The following is a 14,637-nucleotide window of genomic DNA, read 5'->3' as shown; positions in this document are numbered from 1 at the left end:
GAAAAATCAAACTGAAAGCAGAAAGAAGAGAGAGGAAAAAATCCAGAAGGCATTGGACACTTACTGGTAAACATCCCTTTCCTGATACTTTCTAAGCGCTGGTTTTGTAGAAATTGCAGCTAAAGTAGCTGTTTATCATTGCACTGTATCCAGAGAGAAATGAGAGGTTTTATGAGCTTTAGAAAAATAAAAACATCTGTTTCATCAGGTAATGGAAAGGCATGTAATCGAGTATATTATTATCACAATGCATATGCAAGTGTTAAAAAGCTGTGTTTTTCTCCACGCTATGTCATTCTAACTACTGCTTCCATCATCTGTACAAGCTGTTTTAAAAGAAAAGAGAGTATGTCTATATTGCAGAGTCTACCTGGGTCTGTACATGTACCTTCATGCTTGCAAAGAGCTTGCGTGGGGTGCTCTGTCCCTGTTGTGGTTAGCTTCTGCGCTATTATTTCTGTGGATACTAATTTGTTCAGAAGTCTAAAAGAAAACTTTCCTGTCTTTCTGTGTGCAAATACTCATGGTCTGCTAAAGACATTGCAAGTTATTTTATGTTTTCTGAACACACTGTGCTTCCGATCATTCTCACCAATATCAACTGGTCAGTATCTGGACCAGCACAGCTGGTGAGTAGGATGCTTACAAAGACCATGGGACATGGTAGGGAGGATATTTCATCAATGATTCCTGAAGGAAGAATAGGACATCAGGAAGGAAAATAGGCATAGTAGATTGAGAGTGAAAAGAAAGACAATTGTTGCATGGCGCTGGTTGCTCTGGGCATGTTATATGCAGAGTACATTTTCATGTTACATATTTAATTCTAGCATGACCAGGATGTCTTCTGGTGGAAACAGATCTGTGAAGTGTGCTCAGATCCTGCAGTTACACAGAATTAAAATGAGATAGGTCATCTAAGTCCAAATGTAGGCTGACAGCTTCAGAGTTCCTGGTAGAAGAAACTGCAGTTTTGCAGGCTGCTTATAGCCTGTATTTTTGACAGCCTGAAAGACAGCACTGCCTACATGGCTACATAGGTGTAAGTACAGCAATGCTATCAAGAGCATGTCTTCACAGAATCTGTGAGAATGAGATTTTTTTTTTCCAATTATGCTATTAAAGCACAGAGGATTTTTGGCCCTTGTACAAGTCATTATGAGATGTCCTTGTCATCCTGTGGCTAGTCCTCAGTGTGTGAGGAAGATAAGAAGTGTCTTGTGTGGATGTTTTCTTGCTTTCCAGGTATGCCTGAGGGAAAGCAATGCTGTGAGCTATTTTACTGTATACCTTCATTAGTTTACTATTGCTTCTTTAAAGCCTAATTGTGGTTATTGGTCTTTAGTTTTCTTCCCCTGCTGTATACTTTTTCCAGGAGGCTAAAAGGCCTCTTTCTGGCATAAGAAAGAGCAGAGTATTTGTTGTCCTTTTTTGAAATTCATAGTATGGTTTGCTAGACAGGATAAGTGTTTCCTCTCTTTATTATATCTGTATTTAATTTCTAAGCATTGTTTTTTTCTGAGTTGCTCCTAGTGAGACTGCTGGCCTGCATGCACTTCAGGAGGAATTTCAGATTTCATTAGGTAAAAAGCAGTCAGCTTGACTGGAGGGAAGGGGGGAACATGCTAAAACCAAGGACCTGTTACTAGCATTATTTTAGGGGGTTGGGATAACATCAGGGACGATTCCTCTGTGACTAGCCCTCAGCAGAAAAAGGGTCAAATTTTGTAGAGTAGGGAGGAATGTTATCTATCCATGGAGAGTAGCTTCAGAGTGGTGGCTGAATACACAGCTTGCTGAGGAATGGAGAGAAGTAAAGCTGTAGGGCAGGATGTTTAGAGTTTGTTCTCACTGGTTGCCTTGAGTTTCTTTATTTTCCAGCATGTCATGTTCTCCCCCAGTATACCTTATGGAAATAATGTAGTGGTATTGGCTGCTTCCAGAGCTGCAGTTTCAGCTGGTGGTTTGATTTTGCTACAGTTTTCTCTCTGAGCCTATTGTTCCCTAATCAGACCGTCAGTGTATGACCTTAAGGCTACTCCTCCAGGTGCAGGGTATGTTTCAGCAGGGTGATCTGTTTCAGGGGTTAAGTGCCCTTCCTCTACCCATTTTATTTTTTTTAATGGATTTCCCCTTTGTTGCTGTCTGTACCTTCTCCCTGTTGTGCAAAACGTCTGACTAACCCTGCTAGAGGGCCTGCCATGCACATTTGGCTCCAAGTGGAAGGCTGGGGCCAGCACGCATTTGAACTCCTTACTGAAGAGGGATGGAGATGAGGAATGCCAGGGCTCACCATTGTACAGGCTTCCTGAGGTTTTAAAAATGCTCTTTTCACTGTGTGGCTGTCCATTTAAACCTCACCTCCGCCAGGCTTTTCAATATACTTTCACACTGCTGCTGCTGAAGAGTGCATTTCCCACAGTCGTGTTTGCTGAACTCGCACGACAACATGGCTGCAATCCTTTGGCAAGGTAGAGGCTCACTGAGGCAGATCTTTATATACGGTGAGGCAAGGACCATGGAAATTGAGCTGGCTGAATGGAATTATTAACCAGCTGTCTATGAACCCACGGGTGGCCTCCAGGGCATCGGAGCTCAGAGAATAAGTGCTACAAACAGAAAATAGAAACCTGGGCAGTTGTGAAATGACACTGGAAAGGAAATAAATTTAATATTTTGGTCACAGCTGTACTTCTCCTGTAAAAGAAATGGTTTAAAAACTGCCTTAAAGCAAAACTTGGCATGATCCATAGGAACCTTTGAGACGTCCTGGGTTCAAAAGCCATGTAACGTGTTCATAAAGGTTTTGTGTGAGGGTGGTAGAGGGATTTTAGACTAGAAGCTGAGTAAGACTAGTTATCAGTGACAATCCTATGTTAGGATATAGACAGCAAGTACACATTGTATCCTGGATCTGAAAAGTTGAAGTTCTTTTGTCAGATTAATTCACATTTTAAAGAAAGACATTTTCACATTAAAGAAACGTTAACCCCCTTCTTTTTAGAATACTATTTGAAAAGAACTAAGAAAATTAAGGTAATGATATAAATTATAACCTTCTAAAGTTAGATCAAATTCAGTAGGGGTATATTTTGGTTTTTTGTTTTGGAGAGAGAGATCAGGGAGGCCATGTGGATCAATTTAATCAATGTGAATAATTAATCCCTTTAGCATACCAACTGTAGGGTCTCTGGACACAAGCTGCTTGTAATTCAGCAGCTACAATGACTTGGTTTGTCTTGGAATACCTTTAGACACAGCAGCGCAGATTCTGGTTACATTTTGCACAGGAGGCCCTGGCACCGCACATATGCAAGATGCAAGGGAGCAGGGCTGAACCTTTTCACTCCCTGAAAAGGGATTTAAAACTTAATGTGTTTATTCTTAGACCAAGTACTGATCTGATAGGCCTCTTCCCATTTTATGCAGTGTTGTCTTGGAAATAAATACCTGATAGTGCAAATCACACAAGATTCATTGGGGGTGGGGGGCCCTGGAGGGGGGCAGCTAGGATCATAAGTTGTTGCTGGAGAATTCAGTAGCACTGGTAAGAATATGAAAATACATTCTGAATGTTGGAGACAGATGTTGCAGCTGTTACCAATATTGAAACTTTGTGGGCATCTAGTGCACAAGGAATTAATTTCCGAAGATAATTTTTGTGGGACTTATGGTACTTTAGATGACATAACCTGAATAGGGTTGTAAAAGGATTTTAAAGTAAAGAATGACTAAATAAATGTGGAGAATAACACATTAGAGTCTATTAGATGGCAGTAAGTCATTAACAAGATTTGTTAATAAGTGCTATTGCATTTGTATCTGAATAGTCTCTGACACTGAGGACTCGTGTCCTTCCCAGTATAGGTCTAGCGCTTCATACCTAAACCATTTGAGGCCAAGAGTAATAATACTAGCTATAAATCTGGTATTTGGGCTAAGGCAAGTCTTGCCCTAACTCTTTGCCTCACATTTGTATTTGTGAACTGATCTATGTCTTCTTGAACACCCTCTTTAATGAATAATTTGTTTTCCTTTCCTGATCTTTCCTTTTCTCTCCAAATTCTCCCTCCCTGCTTTGATTTGCTATTTAATTCCTGTAGGAGCTCTGAGATGACAGACCACATAATCCTCCAAACAGAGGGATTGTTATTGATACAGGCGATTGACTAGTAAATCTTTTTGTAATTTTCTTATTTGCTTTACCAGGTAGCTGTCTAAATGATCTGTTGTTCTGAGGACCTATTTGTATGGTGCAAATGAATACTCATAAATAAAATTCCCTGCTAACATTCAAAACTATCAGTCCTTGTAATGTCAGACGGTTATATATGTTTCAAGTCTCACTTTTAGAACTGTTGTTATTGCACAAAAGGTTGAGAACTTCAACGTTTTATAACTGTATGTGTGGTTTTTATGCTGCAGAGGAAAGCCTGAGGATGGCTCATAGGCATCTCAAGAAACTATTTCACTCTTCCTACCACTTTTTGAATTTAAAACAATATTCTCATGATATCTTAAAACAGTCTTTTGGGGAGGGAAGGGAAAGGAGGGAAGAAAGAGCTCTTAAGCCATGGGTCTGAACCTTTGGGGCCAGGTAAAGAGGCCTTTTCAGGCACACTTCTCCCTCTGTTCTGTGTATCTGTAATAAGCCACTTAACATTCCTCTATGAGCTTAAAGGAGAAAGCTTTGTTCTCTCCTCTATCTATTTTCAAGTAAGTCACATAGAGCTTTCAGGAATAGCATCTTTCTCCCTTGTGTCAAAGTCTCTGTGGGATGAAAGCGAAGCCTTTCTAAAGAGTTATTACTGAAGCATCTTATAAGGATGTCAGAACAAAAGTCAGCTTGTTCATTTCCTATTATTAGTTAGGCCTACATTAAATTCCTTTCTGCTTTCTTAGTGCCAGGAGTTTAGACGCACAGCCATGCTCATATATGTCTGTAGTATGCGTCTCTCTGTCCTACTACAATCAGAAAGCATGCCACTAGATTTTCCTCCTTAATTAAGAAATGCAACCAAAGAAACCCAAAATTTGAATTGGAAAATGAACCTGGGACCTCTTTCCTCCATCACTGTCACATAAACTAAAAAAAAAAGAAAAAAAAGAGAAAAAAAAAAGAGAAAAGAATCTTGCCCTATGACAAAATTTCTTTAAAGTAGGGCAGGCAGAGCTGATGTTTCTGTTTGCTCCTGTCACCTATCTTCCTGGGACTCCATCAGTCTCTTAAAAAGCAAACTGTTCTACCTGTCAGCTTTCATCAGAAAACACAAACACATCAGAAAGTAAGCTTGAAAAAATGCTTGCCTGTGATTTGTTCATTTTCACACTAGACTTGAGCTACACCTTATTACTTTCTATACATGCTGTTTTCCCATTCAGCTTGGGATTAAAAAATACATATATATTTATTTTGGGTTTGAGTGTCACTACATACCCTGCAGTGCTGTAAATATGGAACTAAAGTAAGAGAAACTCAGGATTCTGCACAAAAGTAATGACAGCTGAACCTCCAAAGTCCTGATTTCTGTGTTTAATATGAACCCCTGCCACCTTAGTCTCCCAGAGGGAGGGAAGCAGTTTTAAAAGCATCAGTTTACGTACTTCTAAGTATGGAAGTGTTTGCTTACTTTGCTATGAATATGTCAGCACTTCCACTGCCAATTCTATTTTCATGGATATAACATTTGACTCTAGAAATGATTCTGGCTGAACCTTTTAATTTAATGTTGATCTATACCCCACCCTGCCGCAAGCTGAGGTTATTATACAGGAGCTGAGAAAGGAGGAGAGGAAGCAGCACTTAATACTCTATGCTATCAGTTGCTGTTTTTATGATTAAAAAGAAATAGAACCCCAAAATCCATTTGCACAAAGGCAGCTCCTCTATAGCTGTATGTGTGCCTAGTGGTGGCACACATGCTTAACCTTTGGAAAGCAGAGGCACAACGTGCCTCAGTGCAAACAATCCTGTCCCTACAATTACAGAATGTAATTTGTGCATCACAGAAGATCATTTTAATCCTTCTTTGTGTGAAGGAAGGTGTTTATCATTCACCTGCAGCTTTTTACAGCTGCAGAATTTACTGCAGCTTTTCCTAGCATTTTTAACCCCACTAAATTGTATGTCATTTTCTCAGGATCCTCTCTCTGCACTGTATGAGCCTCAGCTCTTCTGTGCAGCCCTCATTGTGGTTCTCACCCCTCCATGTTCCAGCCTGAGTTCTGCCAGATTAAATCAGATGTGGAGAAAAGTTCAGAAAGTAGTCTCGGTGGTTTCTCTGTGCAAGGAGCCCGAATCTGGCTTCGCGGCTCTCTTGGTTTTCCCTGTGCCTAAGCAGGCATGCATTAGTCCAGGATACTGAGAATTTATTTGGCATTTCCTGGATATGGGAGCAGAAGCTCTGTTGAGATGGAAATCCACTGTGTGCCTGGTGCAGTGTAATAAATCACCTGTGGTGGTTAGAGTCCACTTAATAAAAAAGAAAAGAAGCAAACAACGAAAACCTTTAACCTGTATTACCATTGTGGTATGAACTTCTTACTCTCTACACAGTTTTTACTCAGAAATCTGGCCAAGCCCCAACTGCTAAAGAAATACAATATTAAATAATAAATACAAATGGACTGATTAGTCCATGAAATTGTGATCAAGATAGGTAATGAACAGGTGTCACTGAGCTTATGTGCCTCCTGCACTGCTAAATGGGAAGGTTTCTAGCTACAGAAAATACTTAGGACAGGGAGCTAAGTGATCACAGTTTACAGCTTCTCTTTCCATGCCAAAGGACAGTGTCTTGGGTGTTTCATGGCAAAGGTATATTGTGGGGAAGGTAAACAGCATGGTTTGCCTGGATGTGTTTTCCCAAGCTTATAAGAGAGAAAGGGAACAAGCAGGGATGTTTTGTAGGAGAAAAGGGGAAAAAAAAAAAAAGGCAACACTAATAGAGACAAATGGTACCTATCCCTGAGATAATTAGCAAAATAGCTATTTAGATCAAAAAAAAAATGCAGAGAAGAAACAAGTACTCTAGATTCAAATTGATCCTCCTATTGATCAAATTGATACTCCAGTAAGCCAAGGAGTTAGGAAAAAAGACTTTAAAAACCAAGGATTTATTTTAAGGTTAAAGATGAAGAAGACAAAGAGAACTTCTTTATTCTACTGAAAACTTCAGAGGTATTTTGAAACTGTAAAAATGAGATATTTGCTTGATCGTCCATAAGAGGTGCCAATCCTCACAAGGATTTCTTAATTTAAATGTTAAAAAATACTTTTATCTAGCTTAGTCATAACTCTTGTGAACTTTTCTACTCAAAATGCCCTTTTTAGAAGTCCATGACTATAATGACTTCTGACACTTTGCTTACCAATAACACCAAAACAGGCTAAATGTTAGTTTTTGACTAGCTGTTTTATTTTTTTTTATTCATCTTTATTTAAAAAGAATATTTAAGTAATTACTCTCCTTCACCTGAAAATAAGGCAGGTAACTTTCTACTATAATATGTTTCTAATATAATATAAATTTCTAATATAATATAAAATAAGGCCATGATAGCTTAATCTAGGGTTATAATATATAGCCTATGTATTTACACTAATGAAATCCAAACTAATCAGAAATTAATAAAGCAATTATCAATGCATTTATAAAGATTTACCATTAATCAACACTGTAAGCGTGGAAAGCAGAATTAATTCACAGTATCTACAATGTTAACCATCTTGTGTAGTTTAAAAAAAAAAACCTGTACACTTCACATTTGTTTATTATTCTGAATGGATACATTAGTTATGTTCATGTAGTTGGAAAAATTAAAAAAAAACAGAAATAAACCCCAGGTGATATAGGCTTTCATACATAAATTAGAATTTTTTCTTAACTATCTTGCTCTCATAACCTGAATATCAAATATCTGTAAATATCTGCGGTAGAAATTCAGCAGCTGCATGCACTTAAATGACAAATGTAGTAACAATATTCACAATAAGACTGAACAGCAAACAGTTCAGGAGCTCAGTGAGTGTGAGTTGTTTTATGTTCTTTTTCAATATCTAAATACAATAGTCTTCACTGAAATTTTATTCAAGGCCCACATATCCACTAGTATAGCATGTAGTAGATAATGATTAGCAGAGGAATTTTGACAAGGGAAGCATTTCTTGTACTCTCTCTGAAAATGTGCGATAATTTCATTCCATTACAGTTTTGACAGAAAAGATACGAAACCTTTGTAAATCCCTTGTACTAAATACTGTAGGAGTCATATTCACTAGAAATTGTTAAATATTTATTCAAGAATAGATGGTTTCCTGTTCATGGGGGATACCTTAATATGACAGCCTGTCAGAGAGTTATTGTAATGATGATTGCAATAAGATTGTGTAGGCTTCCGTTAACATTGTTATTGTCTCAAGACAAGGGAGAAGAGGGCTCTGGTCACATAGTTCAACATGGCAGGCTATTATTTGTACTAACTGCACAAAAAAAAAAAAAAAGCGAGAAATGTTAATGGTCTGAGAGACTGTGTTTTAAATATATTTTGATTTTAGACCCAACTAAAGTTCGTGAACTTCAAGTGTGTGTTGTTGTTCCATTGATTCAAATGGTGAACCAAAACCTTTTCTTTATGTAAGAACTCGGGGGCCCTGAGCCAGGTATATTTTTGATATAATCTTGTTTACTTGCTAAAACCGATTACAAAGTTCTGCTTCCCTGAACATGGGGGGGGAGGGGGGGGGGAAGAAGCTGTTGTTTTATTATTTTAAACTTCCAGCCACCCCTGGCAGAAGATGATATTTCTTAAGTTCTTTTTAAAGTCTTGTCACAACTCCCTTTATCACCTTTGGTTAAGCAGGTATATTGGGTTTGCGTGGCAAGGTTTTGGTAGCAGGGGGGAGCTACAAGGGTGGATTCTGTGAGAAGCTGCTAGAAGCTTCCCCCATGTCCAACAGAGCCAACACCAGCCGGCTCCAAGATGGACCCGCCGCTGGCCAAGGCCAAGCCCATCAGCGACGGTGGTAGTGCCTCTGGGATCACATATTTAAGAAGGGAAAAAAAAGGTCTTGCAGCACAGAAACTGCAGCCAGAGAGAAGAGCGAGAACATGTGAGAGAAACAGCCCTGCAGACACCAAGGTCAGTGAAGAAGGAGGGGGAGGAGATGCTCCAGGCGCCGGAGCAGAGATTCCCCTGCAGCCCGTGGTGAAGACCATGGTGAGGCAGGCTGTCCCCCTGCAGCCCGTGGGGGTCCACGGTGGAGCAGATCTCCACCTGCAGCCCATGCCAGAGCAGGTGGGTGCCCAAAGGAGGCTGTGACCCCATGGGAACCCCGCGCTGGAGCAGGCTCCTGGCAGGACCTGTGGATCTGTGGAAAGAGGAACCCACACTGGAGCAAGTCTTCTGGCAGGACTTGTGACCCTGCGGGGGACCCACGCTGAAGCAGTCTGTGCCTGAAGGACTGCAGCCCATGGAAGGGACCCACGCTGGAGCAGTTCATGAAGAACTGCAGCCCATGGGAAGGACCCACGTAGGAGAAATTCATGGAGGACTGTCTCCCATGGGAGGGACCCCATGCTGGAGCAGGGGAAGAGTGTGAGGAGTCCTGCCCCTGGTGAGGAAGCAGTGGCAGAGACAATGTGTGATGAACTGACCCCAAACTCCATTCCCCATCCCCTGTGGGGGTGTAGGTAGAGAATACAGGAGTAAACTTAAGCCTGGGAAAAGGGAGGGATGGGGAGAAGGTGTTTTGAGATTTGGTTTTATTTCTCATTACCCTACTCTGGTTGATTGGTAATAAATTGAGTTAATTTTCCCCAAGTTAAGTCTGTTTTGCCTGTGGTAGTAATTGCTGAGTGATCTGCCCCTGTCCTTATCTCGACCCACGAGCCTTTTTTTATATTTTCTCTTCCCTGTCCAGCTGAGGAGGGGAGTGATGGAGCGGCTGTGTGGTGCTTTGTTGCTGGCTGGGGTTAAACCACGACAGCAGGAAACTTCTTTTTAACCTTAATGTTTTTGGCCACTTGCATTAGGCAACTAAAGGCCGTTATTTGCTTATCCAGAAATTGTGTCTTTTATTACTCCTTTCAAGGAGTTCTTGGGACATCCCTTGTTTTTAATGAAATGTCTGATTGGACCCAGGCTTCAGCCAGCACTTCTCAGCTTAACAATCCACTTGTATTGGCATGCAAAATGTTTTCTATGAAATTTCATTTTCGTGTGCTAGTACCAATTATTTTTGTTACACCTATTGGCTGCTGAAAGATTACTCAATGTGAGGAACGAGGGCTCAGATCATCAGGAAGTGGAAATAGTTTTCAGATGATCAGAACCTGCTTAGGAAGGACAGACTTCAGCAGAGACATGAGGGAACAAAGGTATGTTTGGGTGTTCAAACTGAAAAGTCAAAGGAGACAACTGGTACAGAAGAAATCATTCTTTGGGGTGACATTTCTGTTGTGGATTAAGACATTGAAAACCTGTATCCTCAAGTGAATAGCATGGGAAAAACAAAATAGAGAGTGGAAGACAAACAGATTGTCATCAATAAGTTGTCAAAAAAGAATCTCAGTAGGGATGCATATGGTTTTACATGAATGTTGTAATGCTAAGAAATAAGACAGGAAAACTGGGATGTCTGTTCCAAAAAGAAAAATCAGTAAGCTTTCTGAAGAATGGTGGAAACTTTGTGGAAAGAGGACAACTGATGGGACATTGCAATATCAGGATAAAACACAGACAAGAAAAATGGAATAAAGTGCAAAATTGATGAGGCATTTGGCAAAGAGAACCTACAGTCTAACTAAATTAACTGATTGACTGTCTCAAAGATAGCACAAAACCTGTAAAAAATGGAATTTGAGCTCTGAAATGAGCTAGTTATTTACCTTCTGTTAGAAAGCTGATGCTGGCTGTGATATGTTGACAAAGATCTGACAGGCATTTAGGGACAATAACAGAAAACTTTAGCTACTACCAGGTTATTTCTTGGGGATGTCATTAAAATGATTGATGACAAAGCACAGCCAGACCTCAGTAAAGGGTTGTGGTGGATTCTACAAAAGATCTGCAACCTATTCAACACACACATGCAAGAGCCACCTCTAAAGGACCCTGGGAAACGTACCACGAACATGGCCATGCCCACTGCTCCACGAAGAGTTTCTGATTTACATCCTTAGTGTGCAGTGGAATCTGCTCTGAGCACAGGGCAGCTTGCTGGGGTTCCTTGCCCTCTCCTCTTGGGCAAAGGTATGGTGGAGCACAGGCAAGAAAGTGGAAGGGATGGAACACGAGGAGATTCCTGTGGTTTGGTTTAGAGGTAGGCTGCCTGGAGCTTTCTCACCCTGGGTGTGTGGGGTGGTGGAGGAGGGACCCATTTGCTGGAAACAGGACAAGGTGGATTTCTGACCTGGCCTGCTCTGGCTGCCTTCGTGTTCTCAGATAATCTGGTGTACACTTTTTCTGAGGATGGACTCCAGCTGTTTTAACATCCTTCACATACTTCATCTGTCTTGGTAGTGATACCACTTGACTATGAGTAGGTAGGAAAGGCAGTCTGGAGTCCTCACAATCTGATAAGACAAGAGTGCAGGTCAGTCTTTGTACAACTCATATCTGCAGAAGGAATGTCGGAATATTGTAGACCTCAAGGCACCTGCACCTGGCAGGCTAGGATGAGCACATAGCCTGAGACACCGTATGGATTGGTAGTATATGGATTGGTGATACATGTGATCAAAGTATGACTGAGCAGTACAGTCATAGAAAGACCATAAAATGTGTTTGATGCTATCACTGTTTATGGAGAAAGAATAATTAGAATTAATTGCATTATAAAATAAAGAAGTATAAGAGAGTAGTCATTTATTTGGAATCAGAATTATAGAAGGGACATATACATACAATATGTGCCTGGTCAATCAAAGAGCTGATTACATTTTTTTTTTTTTAATTATAATAATAGCAGTTATATTATGTAAACAGCACTCAATTATGATACAGCTAATTCAGATGTATGAATGAAATGTATGACAGAAATAAAATATCTTGGTCAATTCGTTGAGATGAAAACTCTTAACAGCCAGAGAAAATCCAGAGGCTGGATTATGAATTATGAAGCTGACAATGAATGAAAATATTACCAGTATTAAAAAAAGACCCCAAACTAGCCATTGCTTTTGTTTGTGTGTTTATCTTTAATTCCTCATTCCCTGTGCAGGCTGAATATTGCAACATTGAGAGCTTGAGGGTAAAATGGAATCTTTATGCACACAGAAGTGATTTCATTCTTTTTTATTTTGAAGTTGAGATAAAAGCAATGAATTAACAAAGGGGAAATGGACTTATAAAATTTTTGAGTTTTTACAGCAGTAGGTGATATCGATTACATAGACAAAGACTTTTTTTAAAAGACAATTTGAAGGTGATAGTTTCTTTCAAAATAAAAAAAACAGGTTGTAGCTTTAATCTATGGAGAATCTAGCTGGGAAATCTTTGTTCTTTAGTATTAATGATATAAGTTGAGGATTATAATAAAAGTCTGAAGGGGAGGTAGGTTTCTTTTCTGTGGATTTAAAATGAATTGTTCTGATTTTGTTTTGTAAGTGTAATGAGGATATTACTCATAAGGACTTAATAGAGTATGAGGAGGTAGACAGGATTCCAGATAGATCTTGGAAAAGAAAATCCTTCCTATTATGCTTTTCATATAATGCCAATGAACATTACATGCGGTTTATGACAGTAAGGTAATGACTCAGATTCATTTAAGGATTTGTAGTGTAGTATTTATTTTCTGAATTTTCCCTCTTCAGTCCTGGCTCTTTCATGTTGCTAGAAATAGTTATGAGGAAGCCAAAGTACTGTTCCATCATCTATGGTGCCCTCATCATAACTCTTTTGGTCTGAAATGCTTTAAAAGTATCTGCTTAAGACTGGCAAGTCCAGAACAGGACAGGGGAGCTTGTTAAAAACAAATGAAGGAAATGCCTAGGCATATGGTGTTAGTTCATTTTTTTTAGAGGAAAACATTTATTTGGAGGTTGAAAGACATGTCATCTCTGAGTATTGGTGTTAGCAGAAGTCTCAGAAGACATCTTTATTTTGTTAGTTCAGCATGAAGCTCTGTTTCAGAAGAAAACGTTTGTAAAACATCACCACCTTTGCTCCTCTGTGTATCACTCTAGGAATCTACATTCAATATTAAGACCCTTGACACAAAAAGTTTCCTGGTGCTTTGATTTTTCTCAAGAGACCTCCTAGGCATGTGAATGTATGCTTCTGGGCACATCTGCAAGCACATACGTTTTGTCAGCTTTGAGCTCAAGCTTAAACCCTGTTGGGAATCAGTGTAGATATTTCTTGTATTCACTTTGTGTTTGAGTTCCAGTCGTGTAGGGACACTTGGAGCATGTTTACTGCAGTGGGCCATGAAAAAGTGCAAGTAAAGGAAGTGATTTTTTTTCTCCCTGTCTTTTGATCAAGAAGCATCCTTCTTGCCCATCCTGTACTATACCAATTAGAGCAAATAGGGTTCTGGTCGAAGATTAAAGAAACTTAACTTTGCTTCCATCACATGTCTAAAGAAACTCAACACAGTGAACTCACCAGAAAACCATATTTTAGTATGAGGAAATGTCTTGATTTTTCTTTTGGGGACACATTCCTTGTAATAATGATTGAACATTCTTTGTGCCAAAACGTGAGACTGACATAGCAAGCAAACAAGCAAATGAAGTTATGGCTTAGCATTTCTAGCTTTGGCTGCAATTAATATATGATATAAGATACCAAGAGCAACTGACTAGAACCATTGTGTTGTTCTTCCTTTATCCCTAGGCTGTACAGAGCAGTAAGCCTGAATTGCTAGGCAAATGAACAAAATGATGTCTAGTTGAACTCTTTGACAAAGAGATTGGATACCTAGCTCCAGGAGGAGAGCTTATGTATTCCTGTCTTCCTCCTTCTACAGCCTGGGCTGGGCAGAAATTCATCTTTGGCAATCCATCTTGTTTAATGTGAGGTGCTCCCTAGCTTTTGAGCTTTCTCTTTTTTTTCACACAGATTCCCCATATGAGAGACTTCAAAATACTAGCAGTGATTTCAAGCTTCTCTGTTAATCTGTTTTCCATGGGATTTTCCAAAATAACATAATGGATTTATGTCTGAGCTATTGAGAGAACAAGTACAGAAGTACTTGTTGCATGTTTAGGTGAGTACTTTGGGGAACATACACAACCTTTGAAAGGCTACTAATTCCCATTTTTCTTCAAATAGAGGTCTAATTAGTTGCCCATGTATCGTGGTTTAACCCGAGCCAGCAACTGAGCACCACGCAGCCGCTCACTCTCTCCCCCCCAACCAGTGGGATGGGGGGAGAAAATCGGGAAAAGAAGTAAAACTTGTGGGCTGAGATAAGAACAGTTTAATAGAATATAAAAAGAAGAAACTAATAATGATAATGATAACATTAATAAAATGACAATAGCAATAATAAAAGGATTGGAATATACAAGTTATGCACAATGCAATTGGTCACCACCTACCGATCGACACCCAGTTAGTCCCTGAGTGGCGAACCCCCTGGCCCCACTCCCCCCAGTTTATATACTAGATGTGACATCCCATGGTATG

Source organism: Buteo buteo, chromosome 1, assembly GCF_964188355.1.
Source record: "Buteo buteo chromosome 1, bButBut1.hap1.1, whole genome shotgun sequence".
NCBI classification, from domain to species: domain Eukaryota; kingdom Metazoa; phylum Chordata; class Aves; order Accipitriformes; family Accipitridae; genus Buteo; species Buteo buteo.
Note: the sequence above shows the minus strand (reverse complement) of the source record.